The 23652-nt window shown below is 44.7% G+C and overlaps 1 protein-coding gene across 1 annotated transcript in view; it reads left to right on the plus strand.

Annotated features, from left to right (window-relative positions):
- Positions 1-2676: 2676 nt before the first annotated feature.
- Positions 2677-23652, plus strand: part of MTMR4 (myotubularin related protein 4) — a 651646-nt gene continuing 630670 nt past the window's right edge. Inside the window, exon 1 of the mRNA XM_085649730.1 lies at positions 2677-2766. The gene's annotated coding sequence lies outside the window, so the exon portion shown is untranslated. The remainder of the gene's footprint in view (positions 2767-23652) is intronic.

Below are 23652 nucleotides of genomic sequence, written 5' to 3' on the forward strand. Positions count from 1 at the left end.
CTGAAAATAGTACAAAGTTTGCACACTACTTGCAGTCCCTACTCGGTCTGCAAGTGGATCAAGATCAATTGACATGAACATTTTAGAGTACTCAGTGAGGTAGTGGAATTAGGATAAAATAATTCTGTTAATAGCGGGGCACTCAGAATACGACCAAAATATAACAACAAGCATTTGCAATGCAATAGGTCTCGCAGTAGTTAAAGTTTGAGCTACTGGCGTTGCAAATAATGATGCAATGCCAATAGCTCAAACTTTCAGTAGTGCGAGACCTATTGCATTGCAAATGCTTGTTTTTTAATGCACTAGAAACTAACCTTATGCTAATACGCTGTGTTTACACTGTCTTTCCATTTTCCAGCTACCATCGTAACACACTACATGACAACTACTTTTGTTTCTCTGCTCTAAATAAAGAATTGCACGCTTTACACTAATAAAGTGAGAATGTTCGCTGATACTTCCCCAGACTGTTTCTAATCAGGGACATACCAACTGTCCCATGCTATCGCTGTACAATGTATCCACTAGCGTGCTTAAAGAAACAGTGAGAACAACAAAACCCAATTCAATACCACTGTGAGAGAATTCTCAAATGTAGTAAAATGTTCCTCCTTGCTTGTTCCTCATTGTTGCACACTCAGAGAACAGTGCCTCTGTGTAGAACTGTATGAAAGTCATTGTCCGTAGTCCTATAAAAGGACGCATGTTCCACTGTACCCCAGAACTCCTATTCCCAACCTTTAGAAGGCGAATCTATGCCGGGTTTCATACAGAACTTTACTGCGTTCTTGTACTTATGAATTGTATTTCTTTGCTGGTAAACCCTTTGAGGGCATATTTACTGTATACTGTCAATTAATTTCTCTTATAAATTTACAAAACTTTAACTTGTGTGAGTCATTATTATTGAGAATCTTTCAGTCCTGAATATTAAACTTGTTCTAAATGCGCTAGAAGCTTATCCAATTGGGAAGCACCAAAGTCTGTATTGGGACTTCAAAGCTCCCTGTCCTACCATTTGGAGTGCTACTGACATGATTTTTAAAAAAATAAATCTTTTTATTAAGCAGTTGATCAGATTCACAGCAGTTTTGTTCGAATGAAAAAGAAGCACAGTAGGCCACTCGCACGATGCTTTTACATTTTCCATCGTAACTATGGTTGGCTTCAGCTAGCATGCATAGTATGTAACATGTGACATTCCCACTAATGCATTTGATAAGGAGCAACACTTTACCTTCCCTCTAGTATCTCCCGACACCTTCCTTGTGTCTCCCTGTATTGTATCCAGGTTCCCCAAATCTTGTCGAATTTACACTGACATGATTATTTAACATGAGGTTGCACGCTGACACCGTCACTAATCTTGGCTAGAGGTAGCGTCAATAAGTGATTTTATTGCACAGGAAAATACAGCTATGCAGTACGCCTCAATTGAGGATGCTATGATATTGGTTCACGGTAGTGGGGAGTTGTCAAGTAAGCATTCTTCGTCATACTGGTATCCTCCTAATGTTGCTTTACTCATAAGAGGAGAGGATGTGGTCCGTCGGCTGCGCTGCCGCCTCTGGTGTAGGAAACCAGGGTTCAAGCCTCGAGGTCGCGTCCACATCCTGTGATTCTGGGCAAATCACATAATCTCCCTGTGCCTGAATGTGTAATGAAAATACGGTGCTATGTAAAGCGCTCCAATACCTTCGGGTTGAGTTTCCGCTATATAAATATGCAAAAAAAAAATTAAAAAAATGCAGTTTGAGGGTTTGATGGCAGTTTGGCTAACGAGCTGTGCTGTTTCGAGTTCATAGCTTGAATTGTTCACTATTTTCAATCAGTAGCAACACTTTGCACTCCCAAAGCAGAATGCAGTGGTGCTTCAAGAAAACTTAAGCAATTGTTAAGCCTAGTTAATTTGTATTGCGTTTATGTAGTTCTTACTATCCCTGATGAGACTTTGAAGTGTGGCATTTTCCACCGTTTTACATAGAGCGGTTTAAATGAACACCAGCTACATTACACAAGGTCACACTCATTTTTTAGGCACGGGAAATTAAGTGATTTGTCCAGAACCACGCGATGTTAAGCCAACTCCAAGACTCGAACCTTATTCCCCAGTTCCAAAGTCGGCACTTTTAGTTAATACAGTGTGTTGAAAGCGTCACTTGTCTGTCAAACAAGAAATCGCGTGGTCGCCATCTTAGATAAGGATACGACCAAGTCAAATCAGTCCTCAGACACGGTGATCTCAGAAGGAATCCTCCCGTCTGAAAATGTCTGGCGCTTCGTAATATCGCTGCCTTGAGCCTTTTTCTGTTTCTTCTATCATGTGGGCCGAACACACCCTTTGCGCCTCTTTCAGCAAATTGATTGGCTCCTCGGGGACGCGCTGTGATTTCTGATTGGTCTGTTCTGTAGTACGCTTCTTCTACGCATCAAGAGGTTGCGCGCCCTAAACTGCACAAGTTGCGCAGCTCGATCTGTTGTTAAACGCTCTCGTGCCACACCCACCATCTCGCGCGCTCACGCGCTACGCTTTACAGAGGTTGTAGTAGAAAGGCGGGGTGAATTCTACAGTCTCCGATTGGTTGACCTTTCACAGCTGGCGGGACAGCCATTGGCTGGTGATTGTACTCCTTGATTATCATTGGTGGTTGTGCGTGCATTCCTTTGTGGGTAAGGAGGGGATTGGCTGAGGTAGGGTCTCTGCACGCGGAAACGGCGGCGGGTGAAGGGCCCTGAGTCACCGTCTGAGGGAGGCGGCCGCTGGTAAGTGTACCTTTTGGGTAGTAGGACGCGCGTTGGTTAAAGGGAGGTCTCCGGGGTGCCACGGGCCAGTCGTTGCATGTAGGAAGCCAGTTGTGACATGAGGGGGTGCTAAGGTGTGGAGTGTGCGGCCTTTTAGATAGGTGTGCGTGCGTAAGTGGGCGTGTGGCCTAAAGAGAGGGGTGCGCGCGACTAGTCCTGTGTTGCCTTAAAAAAAAGAGTGCAAACTGGCAGTGGTAGGTGTGGCAGATGGCGTTAGCCTGTTCGTGGTGGTAAAAGAACACGGGATAGTGTCAGTGGTAGGAGTTGTTGTACCATATGAACATGATAAAAGCACATATACGCTTCAGTATTGCATCTATAGAATGCTGCTGCTTAAAGTAATGGGTGCTAAAGATGTCATTCTTGAAATCTATAGCAACTGATGTGATAATCAATCATATACTGACACATGCTTATCATTTCTACTGTGGTTGGATTAAATTGGTTCGTTAAGTAACGGTACTTCTGTTTTCTGCACTCCGATTAAGACGTTAAGATAAATTGAAAAACCAACCTTGTAAAGTATTCCCAAATTATAAGTGTAAGTAGGTCAGATAGCTCTTTGCAGCATTGGGCATAGATGCTCTACGAAATTTGCTACTTCAAGCCCTAGTTGCTGCGCTGCTGTTTGTTAGTATTCGTCCTAACGGATGCAATGCCAAAATGCTGGTGAGATTCTCCTCTAATTCCTTTTTTTAAGAAAGTAAAAAAAAAACAAACACAAAAAACAATGTTTTGGCATGGTTTTTGTAAAACCTTATTGGTGTGGGAGCTGCCAGGCCCTCACTATCGTAAACATTGGCAAAAGCAAAAATAGTTTTTTGGCCTCAAAAAGCACACACTGCTACAGTAGTTACTGACACCGAACAAAGCTACTTTGTGCTCCGATATGCTCCTTGTGAAAGAATAAAAAGAGGTGGCAACAGGGAAAAGCTCCTGAGAAGACTTGAATCAAAATATATACTAGAGCCCCCAAATGGATTGAATAATGGGGAAGAACTATACAATTTTCTCTAGTATATAAATCCATCTACAAACTATCTAGTTAGTAAATTCCGATCTCTGTAAACAACACAGTGCATTTTTGCAATGAAATTTAAAGCTGCTTATTTTCAGCACTGTAAGTAGATATTGCACTTTAGGTAAATGTTTGCGCTTGCACAATTTTTGCACCTTTATAATGTTGGACAGACAAGGTGTACAGTATTTATATATATTTCCATGTTGTGGGGAGTATCCACAAATACATATTTTTACAATATGCTCTTTGGGTAGCTTTCCCTTCCACTACACAGTTTTCTAAAGTGGCTACTGTAATTACTTACATTTTATATTCAAACACACAACCTAATAAATACAAAAGGTCATGGTCTATGCCAGACCAAATTAGGGGCCCAATTATTAAAGAAAGTCTCAAAAGTGCACCCATGGTATATGTCCTTGCATTAAGTGCAGCTAAAACCAAAGGAAATGATGGACGGAGTGTTGAACATTGCAAGCACTCACCCCCAGTCAACTGATCTGGGTTTAATCCATCACCGTTCTTTAGCCCACTCTGCCACCCCAGTTCAGACATGGCCATATGCAAATCAGTCTGACCCTGTGCCTCATGGGAACAGTCCAGCCGGAACTGCCAAGCCAGTCCCTTGCTCACTTTGCCACTGGATTCAAGCAAGCCTGGCTGAAGACGGCTGAAATGCCAGAAACCGGTCCTAGGAAGCTTGTTTCCGGTCCAGGGAAGACCTGGCTTGGCAGTTCGGGCTGGACTGTTCCCATGAGGCACAGGGTCAGACTGATTTGCATATGGCCATGCCTGAACTGGGGTGGCAGAGTGGGCTAAAGAACGGTGATGGATTAAACCCAGATCAGTTGACTGGGGGTGAGTGCTTGCAATGTTCAACACTCCGTTCTTCATTTCCTTTGGTTTCTGCTTTGTTCGCCATAAGTTGGCAGGGTATGCTCAGACGTGAGTCCCTTGCTCACTTTGCCACTGGATTCAAGCAAGCCTGGCTGAAGACTGCTGAAATGCCAGAAACCGGTCCTAGGAAGCTTGTTTCCGGTCCAGGGAAGACATGGCTTGGCAGTTCGGGCTGGACTGTTCCCATGAGGCACAGGGTCAGACTGATTTGCATATGGCCATGCCTAAACTGGGGTGGCAGAGTGGGCTAAAGAACGGTGATGGATTAAACCCAGATCAGTTGACTGGGGGTGAGTGCTTGCAATGTTCAACACTCCGTTCATCATTTCCTTTGGTTTCTGCTTTGTTCGCCATAAGTTGGCAGGGTATGCTCAGACGTGAGTCCCTTGCTCACTTTGCCACTGGATTCAAGCAAGCCTGGCTGAAGACGGCTGAAATGCCAGAAACCGGTCCTAGGAAGCTTGTTTCCGGTCCAGGGAAGACATGGCTTGGCAGTTCGGGCTGGACTGTTCCCATGAGGCACAGGGTCAGACTGATTTGCATATGGCCATGCCTGAACTGGGGTGGCAGAGTGGGCTAAAGAACGGTGATGGATTAAACCCAGATCAGTTGACTGGGGGTGAGTGCTTGCAATGTTCAACACTCCGTTCATCATTTCCTTTGGTTTCTGCTTTGTTCGCCATAAGTTGGCAGGGAATGCTCAGACGTGAGTCCCTTGCTCACTTTGCCACTGGATTCAAGCAAGCCTGGCTGAAGACTGCTGAAATGCCAGAAACCGGTCCTAGGAAGCTTGTTTCCGGTCCAGGGAAGACATGGCTTGGCAGTTCGGGCTGGACTGTTCCCATGAGGCACAGGGTCAGACTGATTTGCATATGGCCATGCCTGAACTGGGGTGGCAGAGTGGGCTAAAGAACGGTGATGGATTAAACCCAGATCAGTTGACTGGGGGTGAGTGCTTGCAATGTTCAACACTCCGTTCATCATTTCCTTTGGTTTCCATTAAGTGCAGCTATACAGCTTTTGTGAATTCCCAAGAATTTACAGAAGTAGAACAAGAATTGGTACTCCTTGAAAATATTTGTGAACTGAAATTTAGCATGAGCAAATAAGCATGTGTAGATTTGCCCATGCGAAAAACTGATTGTTTGCAAGTTCACTTTCCCTCCAACCACTTTTTTCCCCAACTCTAGAAGAAGGTTTATGTCTGCTATTGTCAGGAGTAAATTTCCAACATTTTACAATATGGAAAAGATTAGAGAAGAGTTGTTGAACACCCTTAAAACATGCAAGTTAGTAGGTTTGCACAGACTCAAAAGGGCATTCTAACCCTGGAACTATTGCTTACCACTACCTTCAGCCCCAGTACGTAGTTCTGCAGAAACATGGCAACACAAGGGGATTGCAAGTATTCAAACACTACTATGATATGAGCCCTGGCATAATCAAAAAGGCTATATCTGAGCTCTTATATAATGAAATTGCTTCCATAATTGGTCGCTGCACTAACGGCACCAAAGGGGCAAGTGGAGTTTGTTACAGGACAAGTAGATTTACAAAGCAACCTGCCCCGTGGACAAGTAGATCTTTTATTAAATTCCACATCCCGGTCAGGGACTGGTGGGCTAACATGGCGGCTGACTTTGAAAATCATTTATTTCCCTTGTCTAACTGCAATGCATCAGTTTTATTGTTAATCTTAGTATTCCTCCACATTTTGACCTGGTACTTACTGCAGATTCTCAATGTGGTAGTCCTTCTGTAGCATCAGATACTGTTAGGTTTGAAATCCAAATATGGTCAGTTAGCTTTAAAAAGAGGCCCAAAATCTCCCAAGAGCTTACAAACGTATCTTGTAACAATCAGGGAGCAAAAGAACATTAAAAAGGATTCCTTTTTGTGTATTTTATTCTGCAGTCAGCCATGGCTTTCTTCAACTCTCTTGCTGCAGCTTCTCTGAAGGCAAACTGTTGTTCATATGTTTATTACATTTTTTCCTATGATAAGGCTGTGTGGTAGATGTAAAGTGTTTTATGATCTAAGTGCGCTATTGGGCTTGTGATTTTTTAAAAATAAATATTGTATTGAATACCTTTGTACCTTCATCTGCCCCTGGACAGCACCGTCATTGTTTTAGACTTTTAGTTTCCCTCTGCAGTGAGATAATGGGTTGTTTTTACCCGTGCACCTGACTTTATTGTATGTCTCATGTTGCACTTATCTTCTGGTAACTGCAGGTCATCTGGTGCTTGTAGATAATATCTGCTGAATCAATTTTTATATCTACTTGGCTGCGTTTTACTCTGGGTTTGCTGCCTGCAACTATTGGATTTTGCCTTCCCTCTGTCATCTTCCATTGTGGTATGGTTGTCATTGAAGCATTCATTTGGTCTTTCATAATTGACACAATCTTTTTTCTTGTGCTCCTCTCCCAAACACAAAACATATGGAACCTATAGCTCACTTAACAAAATGTTTTGTGTGCTCTTTCTCATGCTGTACCTCTGGTAAACGTCTTTGTTTTTGGAAATGGAGAAACCTGCAACGTTTTACTGAAGGTTTCCTGGTTTTCATTGACAAAGACACCTTCCTAGTTCAGCACTTGCTGTGGTGGCTCTTGTTCTGAGAGGGAGGTGGTTCCTCACCCAAATTCATTATAGGGTTTAATCCTTACCACTGTTGGGATGCTTATAATTTCACACAACTCTCTAAATGTTTACATTTTCACTGTTTTCACTTAATTCAAGCAGTTAAGATTACTTGTGATGAGTTTATAAAGAAGCTACATCCAAACACCTGTTGAGCAAACTGACCTTTTTATATATCCAGTGCATACTGCATGTTAATTTACTGCAATCTTACAATTTTTTTGTGAGCTGCAGTTATGCGATCCTTCTAAAAATACTATAAAAGGTCACGCGGTCCACAGTTGTAACATCATTTGTTTGTGTAACCAGCAGTAAATTGTATATATTTTATCATCCTCAACGGTTCATAGATCAATTTCACATACCTGCTGTTCATTAATCATTTGTAGTAGGCGACAACCAATTCAAAGACATTTCAACTTTTTTTTTATTTTTATTTTTTTATTTTACAAATCTGAAATATAACCCAGGCCTAATTCCTCATGAAGCAAAAAGGCTACAGATTGGAGCACTGCATGTAGGCGTCTCAGGAACTTGTTCTCGATTACCTAGATATCAGGGGCCACTTTATAACCCCAAAATTCACTGTCCGATGAGGCCAGAGCAATGCATTTCGACTGGTAAATCTGAATCATTGCTTTGATGGGTTTAGCCCTCTGCTGACTAGCCAAATCAAACACTGAAGCCACTGACCTGGCCATTGTTGTCTTTTGGCCTAAGGAGAGGTGCCCAAGAACCCTACAGATTTCGCCCCCAACAGAGAATTGTCTCTCCATCTCTCCCACCACCATGGTATGGTATTTGCTAAAATTGGTACAGAAATTCAGCTTAGTCATAAAACTGACATGTGTTAAGCATTCATTGGAGTCCGACCGCAGTCTTAGATAATAGGAACGTGTCGTCCGTATACAGTAGAGGGGAGATACTGAATAAACCACTGTGTGGCATATCTAAACTTGCTGATCGTAGTGTCTTCCCCAAGTCATTTATATAAAGGGTAAATAAAAGTTGGGCCAGTATACAACCCTTTCTGACACCATAGAGAACTTAAAAAGGTACAGAGGTATTTCCATCATGATTAAATCTTATAACTACCCCAGGTTCTTATGCAAATCATACAGGAAATACACAATATCTTTGTCCAGACCCATATTTAACAGTATAGACCAGAGATTGCATCTGTTGACGGCTGACTTGAGGTCCATAAACGCCAAGTGTAATTGGCCCTTCTTCGCAATAGTGAATTTTGCTATGATCAACTAAAGATTTAAACCTTGGTCCAGAGTGCTTCTTTCTGCTCTAAAACCGTACGTATTGCAGATCACTTGGGGCTCTTTCGTCCAACCAAGCAGCCATCCTAGCGAGGATGGCCCGCCCCATGATTTTAACCACAGAATCTATTAAAGAAATAAATCTATAGCAACGAGAGTTGCTGCTTTCCCCCTTTTTAGGTCTTGGCTAGCGTTGCTGCGTACATGCGCAGCTCGCTCGGCGAGATTTAATGATTTTGAGGAGTTTTGGTAAAGGGCTTTAAGCCCCGCCCCTTTTTTCCATTGGCAAGCGTCACCGTTTATGCTAAAAGGTGGCCAGCCATTAGAAAATAGCTTTTTATGACGTGTACTTTTGGATTTTTCAGACTGCCCACTTGGACGGGCGCGCCTGATTTCCGTGCGTCGCAAAAAGTTTCTTATCTTTATGGGGCCATGTGTTTCAAATACATGGCCCCATAAAGACAAGCTCCAGCGCGAACCTCTTTCGCTTTCGAAGCGCTTGTTGTGATATAGAATGAACATGTGCACTGATGTGCCGGATCAAAATGTCAATCCATGGGTTTAATAGCTTGGACATATGTTTAGGGCACGCTGCAATCCTGCTTGTTTCATATTTGACGGGTTACGTAAAATACTACCATGTACCCTTCACAGGGCCTTAGTTTCACCCGAATCCCCTCCTTGAAACACAACCCACGTCTCAAATTTACAATTTGTTACGAACTACAGTATAATTATTATTAAGTAATTCTTAAAGGCACTTTTGTGCCTATAAAGCTCGTGGACTGAAAACTTAAGTTTCGTCGTCTGAACAGTGTTCTTCGTTTGGGTTCTGCATGTCAAACCTTCTTCCGCGTACTTTAAAAAATTTTTTTTTTTTTAGATTTAGTTAATTCGGCATGCTATCCGTTAGGATAACTTTATAAAGAGCAGTTAAAATAAAAATACTGAATATTAAAATGCAGATCTGTACAGTTTAGTGATTTGCTCTGTTTGTAAACAATATCTCTCTCCAAAAGGTTTTAAAACTCGTATCCTCTATGGTAAATAGCGCCCAAAAACTCGCCCGGTCACACTTTAGGCGCTTTAGTCCCAGCGCTACCCAGACGCCACGTGTGCGCAGAGCTGCTGGCTCCACTTACTACAGTTCATTCCAGTGCGGGGCTCTGACATTCGCCTCTGCCTGTTGCTCTCGTTTCCTCATTGTATGACTTATACGCCCATGTGTTTCCCAGCTATCCTCGCAAGCCCCAATCATCCGTTAACCATTTATTTAAAACGCCAAGAAGTGAAGCATGAAATTGTGATTTTCAACGGTTATGATCGGCTACAACAGTTCAATTAAGGAAATGGGTTGGAGTGGTGGGACTTACGGGAAGGCGTGTGTGTGGGAGAGACACACACAGGTATACTCTGGTGTATGTGAGAGAGGTGTGTTGCCCTCACGTCCGCGCGCCCCCATTCACCTCTGTTATGTGTCCAGCTTTTGTATGGCTAGAGGGAGGCATTCTGGACTCGTAGGTTTGTGCCCATGTGTGGTACAGGTACAACCGCGCTGTGTGAGAGGCCAGACTGATGTATGGGCGAGTCCCTTAGTGTAGTACATTGTACACGGTGACCACCTTGTGTTGGTCTTACCAATAAGGCAGCGATTGTCTGAGTGTGAACCTGTGAGTGCCCAGGCGCTCTTGTGTATGTGTGTTTATACCGCACATAGTGCGAACTAGACGGAACTCGAGTGCGTAGTGTGTGTAGAAACGAGGCCAGACCAGCCTGAATGTACGCATCAGTGTGCGTGCCCTTGTGAAATAAAGATGTGTGCTGTGTGGGCACATGTGTCTCACTGGGTTCCTGTGCCGGTTTCAGCCGGCCTGTTTGATTTTATGTGCATGTCTGTGTAGTAAATGGTGTTTGTGAAGTGCCGGAGTGTGAGAAAGACGCCCTGTTTGCCTCAAACTCAGAATCTTGTTGTACGTTAGTAAAAAATGTGGTACGAAAGGTGTATATTTCTGTTTTTAGTGTTTCGCAGATATAGGAGTTAATGAATAAACTCCTTACAGCCCCCATGTTATAACTCTCCCCATCCCCCACACACCATGTTATATTTTGCGACAGCTCCATCCACACCGTGGGCCTGGGACCGCATGCCCTGTCAAGCAGGGTCTTACTCCCAGAGTTCCAGCAGTCAGGGATCTTGTTATATCTGCTGCCCTACTATCTGTGATATGAAAATTACCAGCTCACTGACACAGCATTACTAGAATAGCATAACACAACAACTAGATAAGTCACACGCAAGGTGCATAATGGCTGACTTGTTTTGGCTTCATCTTGCCTTTGAGAGGATCTGCAATCGTTTACAAGTACCCTGGGCTTCAGAACAGCCCGATGTGTTATCAGACTGTAATCTAAACCTTTTGATATTTGCGCAGGCGCGCGGACACACTCACCACTTCTGTGTTTACATGTTTCTCTCTGTCTCGCCGTCACTCTCTCTGTAGACACTTACAGACACATGCATGCACACATATATACACACACATACACAGACACAGACGCAGACATGCATACACACACATACACACACATTTACCTACAGACACATACACACACTTACAGACACACAGGTACAGGCACACGTCTATGCACAGTCTAATGTTATTTGTTATCTTGTCAAATATGGGGAGGGGTCATGACTCAAGAGATGCCCCCCTACCCTCCCTCAACTATGGTAGTGGAGAGGCCGCAAAACACGGTCTTTCTGGTGTCACTTTTGCTGTACTGCGGTGATGAGCCCGAATTCGTCGTTTGTACCTTAGTAATGAATGAATGTGTGTATAAATATATATACCCAGACATATTTTATCCTTCATTATTTGTATGGACCTTTTTCTGTATAGCCTTCAAATGCCATGGATGCCTCCTCCGCGCTTTATGAACACATGTAAATGTTATATATACATTTATTGCACACTGAACTGGAAGTCGATCATATACGGGCTGAGATATTTGGATACTTGTAATGTGACTCGCACTCTGCATCAATGGTGCCCCCTAAATCAGGCTCTGCGATTCCGGGAAATAAAACAGCAACATGCTTGTTTTATGACTGCACAGCATATAAAGCATCAGATCATTCTGCAGTTTGGTAGATGCCATCTTTAATCCTCTGTACGCAGGGGTAGGCTGCCATGGGACCCAGTTTCTGAGCTTCAGTCACAATGACGTTATCACATTCCAATTGGGCAGTCCCCACTAACCAGACAGATCCTGCACCAGTCGTCTTCAGCCCTACCCAGTTGCTCAGGAACTCAAACATGTGTATTGGCTTGGAGGTCTTTCCTTTCCAAACCTGCAAATCACAAATGGAGTGTAGATGTACATACTCCGACTTGTTTATGCTTATAAGCAAAACAGATTGCTCTGGCCTCAAGATATAGTAGCTGCTGCAAAGCACCTCACTTTCACTCAATCAACCAGAAAAGGAATTCAACTGGAGACTATTTCGCATTTTCATAAGTGGAATTCCAGTTCAGAACAAGCATTGAAAATGTAGTAGGTCTCGCATTTAAGTTTAAGCCATTTGCTCTGCTATACAATACCATTAGCAAAGCAAATGGCATTTAATCAAAGGCAAGAGCTTTTGCATTTTCAATGCTTGTTAAAAATAGGTAGGATAATAGACCTGAACCATGAATTAGGAGTCTTCTGTCATTGCAGCATTCAGAACTTTTGTCCACATTTTGGCCCCTTTCATTGGATCGGTTTTAAAAAGATCGTCTGGATCCCCATTCGGGCCTGGGGGCTTTATTTTTCGACATGCCATCGATAGCCACCTTAAGTCCCCCTTCAAACGTAATTTTTATGGATTTACTCACCACTGCCATCCTGTTGGGCTCTACTTCAGCAAAATCATACCTATAAACCCCCTGAAAATGCACCACCCAGGCTTCAGGGGAATTATAGCACTCAAACCTGCCATTAACGTCCCCTGTGAAGAAAGGGTACTTTACTACCTCCCAAAACTTTGGACTATTCTTAACGACGTTTACCTGAAGAAGTTGATCCCATGCCTCCTCACAGGTGGTTCTTTTCCCAGTGGCCACTGCAGCCGTGTAAAGCTTTTCTGCATAGTGCCACTTACTTTCTGTTACGTGAATTTTTTTTTTAAGGCTATAAGCAGATTTTGATGGGCTTTGGTGCAGGTATGGTCAAACCACTTAGATTCATGTACTACAGATTTGCTCTTTAGATTGTGTCTTCCTGATTAACTCGCATATCCTAAGGAAAGCAGACCATATAAAACAGCTAAAGAAGTGGCCCCTTGGCAGGTGTATATATCCTGTCGACAAGTCAGATGTAAATTATCCAGCAGATTCTGTGGGACCACCTTGGACCACTTCAGTCTGTGCCCCATATCTATTGGCTTAAGGTACCTCCCCTTGTAACCATTTTTAGTCTTCACATACATCAACTGACTACAATCAAGGGCCAGACACAAGGGATTATGGGTGCTAAATTGAATACATACTGCCCTTGATGGATGACAAGATGGACTAAATTAGCTGAGAGCATAATATATTACACCATAGTTATAATTCACCCGACAAAGGTAGGAATATCAGGTTCAAAATTATTGCAATTTGTAATATTATTGAGTAACAAGTTATTATAATGCCATGATATTGCCTAAGAAATCGACTTGACCGGTCTGCTCAAAATGGGAATTTCCCCTCTGGAAGCAATTACTCGCCCATTAAACAGTGCTGGGAGCATGAATGGATATTTTAACTCTTTGACTAGCAGTCTTAAATAAGTGTGTAAGACTAATACACTTTACAGACACTGAGGATTGTTAGAGTGCATCAAGAAAAGTGTTTTTTTTTATTTTTTTTTATGACCTTGGAACATAGAGTAAGATTGCATAACTTTTTTTTTTTGTATGTCCTGTTTCTTGAAAGTTAAGTGGCAGATATTAGTTGTGTTAGTGGCAGTGCTGGAGGGTTGTATGTTGGAACAAACAGTTCCTCAACAACGAGTACCATAACAATGCGATCTCTACAACGACTGCGTCTTAACCACAATTTTTTGTTTTTACCACGATTTTTCATGGTAAAGGCATGCATGGTAAACGGCCCCTCCCTCTCCTCCTGAGCCCTAAATACACCCCCAACCTCTTAAAAACTAACCTGAATCCCTCCCACCCCCTAAAAACTAACCAGAACCCCCCCTCTCCCCTAAAAACTACCCTATACTCCCACCCCTTAAACACTAACCAGAACCCCTTAAAACTATACACACCCTTCCCAGCCCCTAAAAACAAATTCCATACCCCTCCCAACACCTAAAAGCTAACCCGAACCCCTCTTACCTGTCCTGTTTCTGTCTGACGCTCCTCTCTCCCCTCCCATTCCGAACACTAGACTGACTTTGCCTTAACCACGCATGTGCGTGGTTATGGCTAGGTTGTCGTTCAGGCAAGTCGTAGTTTGGCTTGCGTGACTCTGGATCTCGTTGTTCCGAAATCGTTGTTCCAGATGGTTCCCCTACTGGAGAGTTAGTTCTGTTGCTTTCCTAAAAGAGTGTTAAACTTTACAAAGTCCACCACTGCATTATTAGGTGATAGGAGGGATGGTGAAAGTGTAGATGGAAGCTTTATTTTCAACAAAACTGTGCCATTGTGGTGCTATTGTACATACATATGTAATCACATTAAGTAGGAAGGAAGTGCTCATTGGCCCCTTCCGCCTCCTGGTATTTCATAGACAACTCAATAAGTTGGAGGACTGCATTTAGTTGTCAGCCTCATACTGCTATGTAGTTGAGTGGAATGCTTATAAGTTCCCATAAATATCTCCTCTCTGGAAAATTTAAGAAATCTATCAAAAAGCGTGATTAAGATCCAATTTTGTACTACTGCCCATCACTTGAAACCATTAAAAAATAGAATTCCTCATCTCACCCCCGAACTGCAATACCTCTCAAAACCTTGTGGACTCTGCCAAATCTTTGTCTTCAGCACCACAAAATGCGCTCCACACCAATTTATATTTCTAAAAGGAGTCAAACACCCCAGACTAGCACTTAAAACAAATCACAGAGGACCTTGATCTCTTGAGACTGGGCTATGGTAGTTTCACCTCATCAGGGCAAAGGTTGCAAGAAAGCATGGCAAGCGCTTACATCACAGAATAATAGAGGAAGAAATGTCCAATCCTAAGAACAAGGTAAGATCAGAACATAAATCAAAGCATAGGAAGGGTCATTGTAAGGTATGTGTGGCGATTCCTTTTCAGGGAAGTTAGTGTGCAGGAGCTTCTCAGGCCAAGGTACTGGGGAAATTGTGGGCATGGATGGGATGATGCAATTCAGATGGGGCGGCCCGGCCTCTTTGCATTCTAGTGGGAGTCTCCTTGATTGAGGGAACTAGTTAAATAGGTTGAGGGCTTTGAGCCTAAACTGTGTAAAACAAGAGTGTGCGGGTGAAGTAAGTTATCAGTGGCTGCCATATGTATATGAATTTCTTGTTGGAGTGGGACACCCTATGGTACAGAATTCCATGGCCACTACGGGCCAAAAGCATTGGAACCAGTGGGCAATCAACTGGGCTAAGGCGTTTTTCCAGTGGAGAAAAATTAGTTGCCTAGCAGCATTCAGCATATGGGTGAGTCGCCAGTCGGCGTGTGTCATGGCATGTAGAGTCAGAGGGTGAATACCTGGGATCTCTGTGTTGAATGATTTGGGGAGTGGGTAGCTCACTACCCCTTTGATGTGGCTCTGGATTTCTTTCCAGTAGGTTGCTATGAGGGGGCAGGACCACCAGATGTGAAGGAAATCACCAGTTGCATCTCCAGCATAGTGGAGTGGTGGATGGGTATATAGCGCGTAAGCGTGCTGGAGTAGAATTCCACCGCTTCATCAGTTTATATGCCGTCTCGCATGGGATATGCTCCTGAACAATTTGGGGTATCTTGTCAGAGATGGTCTGTAGGAAAGGGCATCTTTTTGCATGGTTAGCCCCCACGTATTGCCTGGTGTGACTTCGAACTGTTAGTGCACTGGGTCTCTGTTAGCCAGGTTCCCAGTGCGAAATCTATTTCCCAAATACTGTACCTCGATTGGCACAACTTCAACTACCCCTGTAAATCCCTACTTTATTGTACCTACGGTATGGGTACTGAAGGGGGGTCTTCTGGGGCTACAGTACTGGTTGTGTCACCCCAGGGACCCCTCACCAAGGCTATGCTCTCTACCGCTGCGTGTTTTAGTGCAGAGAAAACCGAAGAGTCAACATGGCAGACAGCCCTGTGTGCCATGAAACCCTTATACTGCATAAGAAATGGGTAAGTCACCCCTACCGGAGGCCTTTAACTCTAAGGCAAGGTGAGGGCATATCCGCATGAGCAGATATGACCCTATAATGTCCAGTCCGTTCTGGGATGTTGTGAGTGAACAGGGAAGCCATAGAGAGTACATGGGCTGGATACTTGTCAACTGATTTCTAAGATGTTTGGTATTCAACATCTTGTCTTAATAACTCAGCCTACACGACCCCTAGGGCGCAGAGCAGGCGATGTAAACCCCTCTCCTGAACTTCCACCATCTTGGAATGGCGGAGAAACCTCCAATCAGGGCTAGGGTAGTGCCCCTTCCCACTAAAAAGTGTCACTTTAGGATGTGGACACCCTAAACGTAAGTAGCCCATTGGCTAATACCGGTCTCCCCTTGTAACACCCCTAAATTCAGTATTTAGGTGGCACCCCAGGACTTTAATATCAGATTCATTGGGCCAAAGGAGACTAGGACAAAGCAGATCGGCTGCACGAGAACTGTAGCCCTGCTGCAGAAGGAAAAGGTGCCAAATCCTGCCATACGCTCAAAGGACTCTACTGTCTCTGCATGCTGTCTCGTTCTGAACCTGCAAGGACTCCAAGAACCCCAGAGCACCTATAACCTTCGAGAAATCGCCGGTATCACTCCCCTGCACCCCGAAGGCACCGATCCCGTAAAGTCTGGTTTGTTAACTCGCTGCTCTCCGACAACTTCGCTGCACCGAATCAAGGTGAGGTACAACAGCTCCGGAGGGTCCTCACCAAGTTTGGAGACACCAGGACCTGCTGAAACCGGGTCATACCAGTACCCGGGGTACCGGGCCCCCAATGGCAAATACCAAGAAGAGCCCACTCTGGACTCCGGAAGCAAGCACCCATCGAGGGACGTCGAGACACCAGAAACCGGCTTCCTGAGTGTCCCAGCTGACCTGAGATCGCCTCTCCAAGCTGCCGGCTCCTGCACGAGGATTTCAAAATGTACATAGCTCGGCTGACCTGTTCGCTCTGCATCTTGCCTCACCGGCCCTGGCATCGGCTAACCTGCTGGGCTCCCGTGGTCCCCCAGGCCTTGTGACCTCCCCGCTCCAAGTAGACCCACCAGACTTACCTGTAAGTCCTCCTGTGCAGTGTGTTTTCAAGTGACCCCCTCCGTCTTTTTGCACCATCTTCTGAGACTTTCAACACTCTGCTTCCAGCCAAACTGGAGCGCTCCCGAACATCTCCTGCTGGAATTTTGGACCTGGTCCCACATCGGGCTAAAACGGAAAGGTGTACTACGTAAAAGCATTGCTTGATTTTCATTTTAATTTTTCTACTTTTTCCCCATTGATTCCTATGGTGCGCAATTGCGTACAAAAGTGATATATTTTCTGACCTTTGAAAAATTATAACAATCAACATGCTTATCTTTGAACTGTGCTTTTGGTCTTTAAAATTACATACAAATCGATAGTATTTTCATAAATTGGTCTCAGATTTTTTTCGTGTGTCTCATTTACTGCCTCTGCAAAGTACAACAAATACTTAGCACTGCCCTCTGATATGTCTTAACTGCTCGCCCACACTACCACAAAAAGAGCATTAGAATTATCTGCTTTTATCTCTATACCATTTGGAGATTCACTGGACTCTCTGCACAGTGTACTTCTCTTTACTACACTATATAGAGAGCTAGCTTACTACATTTGGTGGTTCAGCGGTGGGATAGAACATTTTGTACTTGCTCAAACCACTTTTTGTCAATAAATGACCACATGAGTAAATCCCAAAAATTGTCTTTAGCTGGTCAACTTTTTGATTCGTCTATTTTTTTCTTAAAGTTAACTGCTTGAGTTGGTTAAATCCCTGAAACTAACTGTTTGGAAATTTAAGTCTGTAATTTAGTTAGGACACAGTATTTGGTGTGTAGTTATTTTTAACTTCTTAAAAAGATCCCAGCTTTAGTAAAAATAATGCTTGAAACCAATAGCCAGGATCAGGAGCTTGACCTGACCCCTAACATGGACTTGAGCCATTCTTGATGTAGGGGTCTCTGTAAGGGCTATGGTATCAAACCAGGCAAATGTCCCAAAAGGGAAAACCTACAAAACTGATAGCTCATTTTGAGAGGGATCGCCCAGAACATTTGGCCCAGTCTGAGGATGAGGAAAATACCAATGAAGATAATGTAGAGGGTGGACAAGAGTCAATCCCCCTCAAACACAGTAGAGGCCCCCTCAGATGAGGACCTCGTGCTAGAAAGGTTGACCAAGTGACTGAACTGTGAAGCTCAACTCCTCGAAATTGATAGACAAAGAGATCAGCCTAGGAGCGTACTCTGGTGTCAACATACAAATAAATTGGTAGGGTGAAGGTTTCTATTATTCAAAGCTCCCCAAAGGGATTGTCCCTAAATATTGTGATGGTGATGACGTAATGGAATGGTTCTCTGCTTTTGAGAGAGCCTGTATAGGAAGAAAAGTAGCCAGAAAAAATTGGACTCCTCTCTTGTGGGAACTATTCTCAGGAAAATGCAGGGATAGACTCCTGACATTGCCTGAAAAAGATGCTGATGAGGGTACGCTGATTGAGGGCTTTGGACTCTCCACTGAAGAGTATAGTATAAGATTCAGGGAGACTCTTAAAAAAAACCCTGTCAGTCCTGGGTGGAATTCGACTTTTCAGTGAAAACACTAGGTGGTTGGTTAACAGTTATCAATGTGAATGACTTTGAAGGTCTTTAGAATTTAATTATGAAGGAGCATCCTTTGAGTAATTGTTACAATGAGAAGTTACATCAGCATCTGGTAGACCTAGGTTTACTTTCTCCTCTGGAGTTGGAGAAGAAGGCAGACCATTGGTCAAACAAGGGTAACTAAAACTACGTATAATACATTTTAAATTGTTATACCGACTTTATTATACTCCAGCCAAAATGCATCGGTTCCAGATGCGAGACAATTATAACTGTGCTCGTTGTGGTAGTGCATCATCTGACTTTCTGCACTTGACATGGGACTGTGGTGTAGTCCCCCAATACTGGCAGCATGTCTTTAGTGCATCGTCAAAAATGATAGAGCTTCCCATGCAGGCAGACCAGATAATGGCCCTACTCAGATATGCAGAAGGCATAATGGTGAAATTTAGGAAATGCACAGAATTGGCGTTATTCCTGCCAAGTGCAGGGTGGTGTGTAGATGGGGCAGAGGACAAGCACCGAAGTTTAAGGCATGGATACAAGATCTATTATTCTGGCAAGAGCAGTCACTGATGTATGCGGAGCTATTGCCAATTGCGTCCAGACCGAACAATATCTGGGAAACCTTATGAACTTACTTGGCAAATGATTCACTTGAGGCTATGAGGAATCAAACTAGGAATGATACCTGAGATTAAGGAGAGATAGAGCAGTGAGCTATGACCAGAACCTCTCTTGCCAGTAACTATAAAAAATGTAATGTGATGCCCAAAGATGTAAGAGAAAAGATATTTAATTTGGATGTAATGGACATAAAGCTTATTTTTTATTGCAGAATACCTTATAATGTGGACAATGTACCATCACCACTGATGACAAGTGTAGGGTTATGCTGATTTCAACTGTGTGATTGAGATGTACTGTAAATCTGTCAACATATGAGGCTCACTTGTGTCATGCATGTGCTCCTGATGTTCCTGTACTTGATGTTTTATGAAATTTCAATTGAAAAATAACTAAAACTACCAATGGTAGGGGAGACCAAAAGAAAGATGCCAAAAGACCTCCCTAGGGAAAGATGGTGACCAAAAAGATAAAACAAAAACAAGGTTTTTACAGACCCCCAAAAACCTGCTCGGGAGGGTGGGCCCCAAATCTCATCACTGTCCACGGTAGGTACCATGGTAAGAACTGGAATCCCAGGAAGGTTTGGTGTTTTGATTGTAAGGCAACTGGACACTGAACTGTAGACCCTAGCTGTAAAAACAAAAACAATGCAGCCATTCCACTTGTAGCAAATGCAGTTGAGAGGATTCAGATGGGATCACAGGTGAGCCCTGACCAGGTCAAAGGGCTCACTGAGGCAACTCTAGTCTCAGAGGGCGGGGTGGATGTAGCTACCCTAGCTGTATTTTCTACTCCCGATGGGCTGTTCTAGTTCACTGTGATGCCCTTTGGTTTGAATAGTACCCCTGTTACCTTTCAGAGGTTGGTGAATAAAGTCTTTGCTGGATTGGAAGCCTATAGTGCAGCCTATATTGATATTGCTGTCACCTGGCAGGATCACCTGATCACCACCAAAAAGGTCCTTGAGGCTCTGCAGAGGGCAGGCCTCACTATCAAGTTAAGCAAATACCAGATATGGCAGGGCAAGGCAGTATACTTGGGCCACCTTGTGGGTGGATGCCAAGTTCAGCCACTACAGCCCAAAATCCAGACCATTCGGGATTCGGAAGCTCCAACCACTCAGACCCAAGTCAGGGCATTCCTTGGCTTGACTGGGTACTACAGGAGTATGGGTCCATTGTAGCCCTCGTTTAGCACCCTGTCAAGTTTGAGCTCTAAGAACCTGTCTCGGTCCCTGGTGATATGGACGCCCACATATTTAAACCTGTCTGGTCAGACGAAAGGATCTACTCGCCATGCCTTTCAATCATCCCAACACATTACTTGGAGAAACACCGATTTGTCCCAGTAGATGAGGAACCCCTAGTATGTCTAAAAGACAATGAATACTGGCATATCCGTGGGGACTGAGACTGCTGGGTCAAGATTTTGCGGTCCATATTTAACAGGGTGATCTGCCTATAAAAGGAACACTGATAGGGTGGCCTCCCTTCTTTTGCCCTCCCCTGGCTGATGAGGGCTGTTAGCCCAAAACCGGTCCCAGGATGCTTGTTTCCGGTCCAGGGAAGACCTGGCTTGGCAGTTCGGGCTGGACTGTTCCCTTGAGGCACAGGGTCAAGACTGAGTTGCAAATAGCTGTGTCTGAACTGGGGTGGCAGAGTGAGCTAAAGAATGATGGTGGAGTCAACCCAGATCTGTGGCTGGTGGTGAGTGTTTGAAAAGTTTCAGCACTCCGTCCATCATTGTGTTTGCTTCGTGCATGCAGAAACTCCACGTAGGATGCTGGTGTTGCAGATATCATTGGGGCCCTACACATACACAATAGCCTCTATTTACAGCCCTAATGAGAATCAAGAAACCTTTCTCCGGGAAACACTGAATACCATCCTTGAATCCCCAGATGAGGATTTATTAGTGGGAGAGGGGGGAATTTTAACCTAGGACCCGACCCCCAAATGGATAGGTCTGTGCAACATATAGGACACTCTGGGGCACTCTTGGACTCGATGTTACAGAAGTTGGGGGAGGTTGGACTGACAGACGCTTGGAGACACAGCCATCTCACCTTTCGGGAATACACCTTCTTTTGTGCGCACACCAAACCTATGCGCACATTGATTTGTTTTGGACATCCCCACGGGTTGCGAGGGACACTAGGAATGTCATGATAGGGATGGCAGCTCTCTCAGATCATTTCCCAATTTCCCTTGTATTGCAGCTATCTGGGGATCCCAACGCCAGAGAATAAGGCGACTAAACCATAAACTACTCAAATACGAATCCAACTTTACTGAAATACGGGTAGCTATACAAACTTCTTTGGCAACCAATGATGACGGCTCTGTCGCTGCTCCCCTGGTGCGGGACGCATTGAAGGCAGTTATAAGGTGGCGGTTCCTGCCCATTGCTGTAGGCAAACGGGAGCACCTGGAATTGCAGATCAGAAAACTGGAGGGGGTGCCTCGACATCCAGGCGCGGTCCAGGCAAGACAACAACTCCATACCGCGTGGAAGCAACTGAGGGCTCTGGACTGCGGCCGAGCTTAATATGCTCTTTTGCGCACTAAGCAGCACTACTATGGGGGGTGAGGAAACCACGCCGGGAAACTCTTAGCACACTTGCTTCGCTTCCAGACAAATGCTCGTCGCATTGCAGGGATCAAGAACCCTCAAGGAGAGATCGCAGCCGAATTTGAAATCCTTCTATACTGATCTCTACATGGCGGACCACCTAGAACTTGGCGATGACTGAAGCCTACGCTCGCCTGTGGCCTCCCCTCCCCCCCCCCCCGCCTCCCCCTCAGATGCAATCAAAATGAAAGTGGATATCCACCCAGAGTAGGTCCTTCGGCCATCTAGGGACTTACTCTGGAGAAAGCTCCAGGAGAGGATGTTTTTCTTTTTTTTTTTTATAAAGCCTTTGCTCCCGCTCTCATCCCGCTGCTAGTCTGTCTTTTCAATACATTTAGCGAAACCGGAACCCTGGCCACTACGATGTCTGTAGGTGCTCGTAATACCTAAACCGGGAAAGAACCCAATGCCCTGTGCCTCGTATTGGCCTATATCCCTATTAAATGTTGATTAATTTTTTTTACCAGTATACTAGCAGCTTGTCTGGCCCCCTACATGGCAGGGGCTGTTGGGCCCGTCAGGCTGTATCCCAGAGCGCAGCTGCAGCGACGGGACCCGGCGACTGTGCCATCTCCTGGATAAATCCAGCGTACTCAGCAGCCTGCTGTGCTCTTGTCAGGAGATGCCGCGAAGGCATTTGACTGGGGACACTGCCTGTATTTGAGACTGGTCCTACATAGATTCGGTATCGGCTAACAATACTTGTGCTGGGTGAATTGTGTGTGTATATAAAACTGGCCTGAAGGCAAGGATCAGGGTGAATGGGTTGGCTTCCCGGCCTGTTCAGATTGGGAGGGGTACCCGTCAGGGGTGCCCGCTCTCACCCCTACTCTTCGTGCTCTATAGAGCCATTTGCAGAAAGAATCAGACACCTCCCCACCATCACTGGGATTCGAATGGGAGACAGAGAGCACAAAGTCTTGCTTTATGCTGATGATGATGTGTTGCTCTTCCTCATGCAACCATCACTCTCCCCCCTCCCTCCCCCTCCCTCTCCCTTTCAGAAGAAAACAAAGACTTTAGCCAGGTCTCGGGCTTCAAAATTAACACAGAGAAAAGACAGGCCCTCAGCTTCATCCTCCCCAAGGCTGACCAACAGCAGCTAGTGAAGCAGTTCCCATTTGCGTGGGCCCCTGGGGGCATCCTTCACCTGGGCCTGTGGATATTCCCCATGATCGAAGATGACCCAGGTGAATTATTCGATGCTCGTAGCTGAGACCCGGAGGGATCCGGGGAGAGCTTCTTAATTGGAAGAAGCATACAATGTCATGGCTGGATAGGCTAGCTGCCATTAAATTGACTCTTTTGCCCTACATCTTGTATGTGATGCAGATGCTCCCGCTGTACCCCCCGCCCCGGCTGGTGCCCCAACTGCAGCACCTCATTGGGGGCTTTATATGGGCAGGGAAGAGAGCACCAATGGCACAACACCAGATGCACCTGAGGCAGGAAGATGGGGGACTTGGGGGTCCCACACCTAGAGCGATCCTTTCAGGCAGCGCAATTGCGTTACATGATAGAATGGTAAAAATTGGAGTCAGAGAAACACTGGTGCTTTATTGATCGTGCGATCGCAGGCATGCTCATTTGGAAGGCACCCTTGCTCCCTAAACAGCACCGACTGATTGGGGTTTATATCTCTCCGATTCTGAGGGCTACCCTTGGGGTGTGGGACAGAGTGCAGGAACCTTGGCGACTCAACTTTCATGTTGCCTCTGACCCCTTTTATAGGCAACCCAGCCCCCCC

Source organism: Triturus cristatus, chromosome 3_2, assembly GCF_964204655.1.
Source record: "Triturus cristatus chromosome 3_2, aTriCri1.1, whole genome shotgun sequence".
NCBI lineage: Eukaryota > Metazoa > Chordata > Amphibia > Caudata > Salamandridae > Triturus > Triturus cristatus.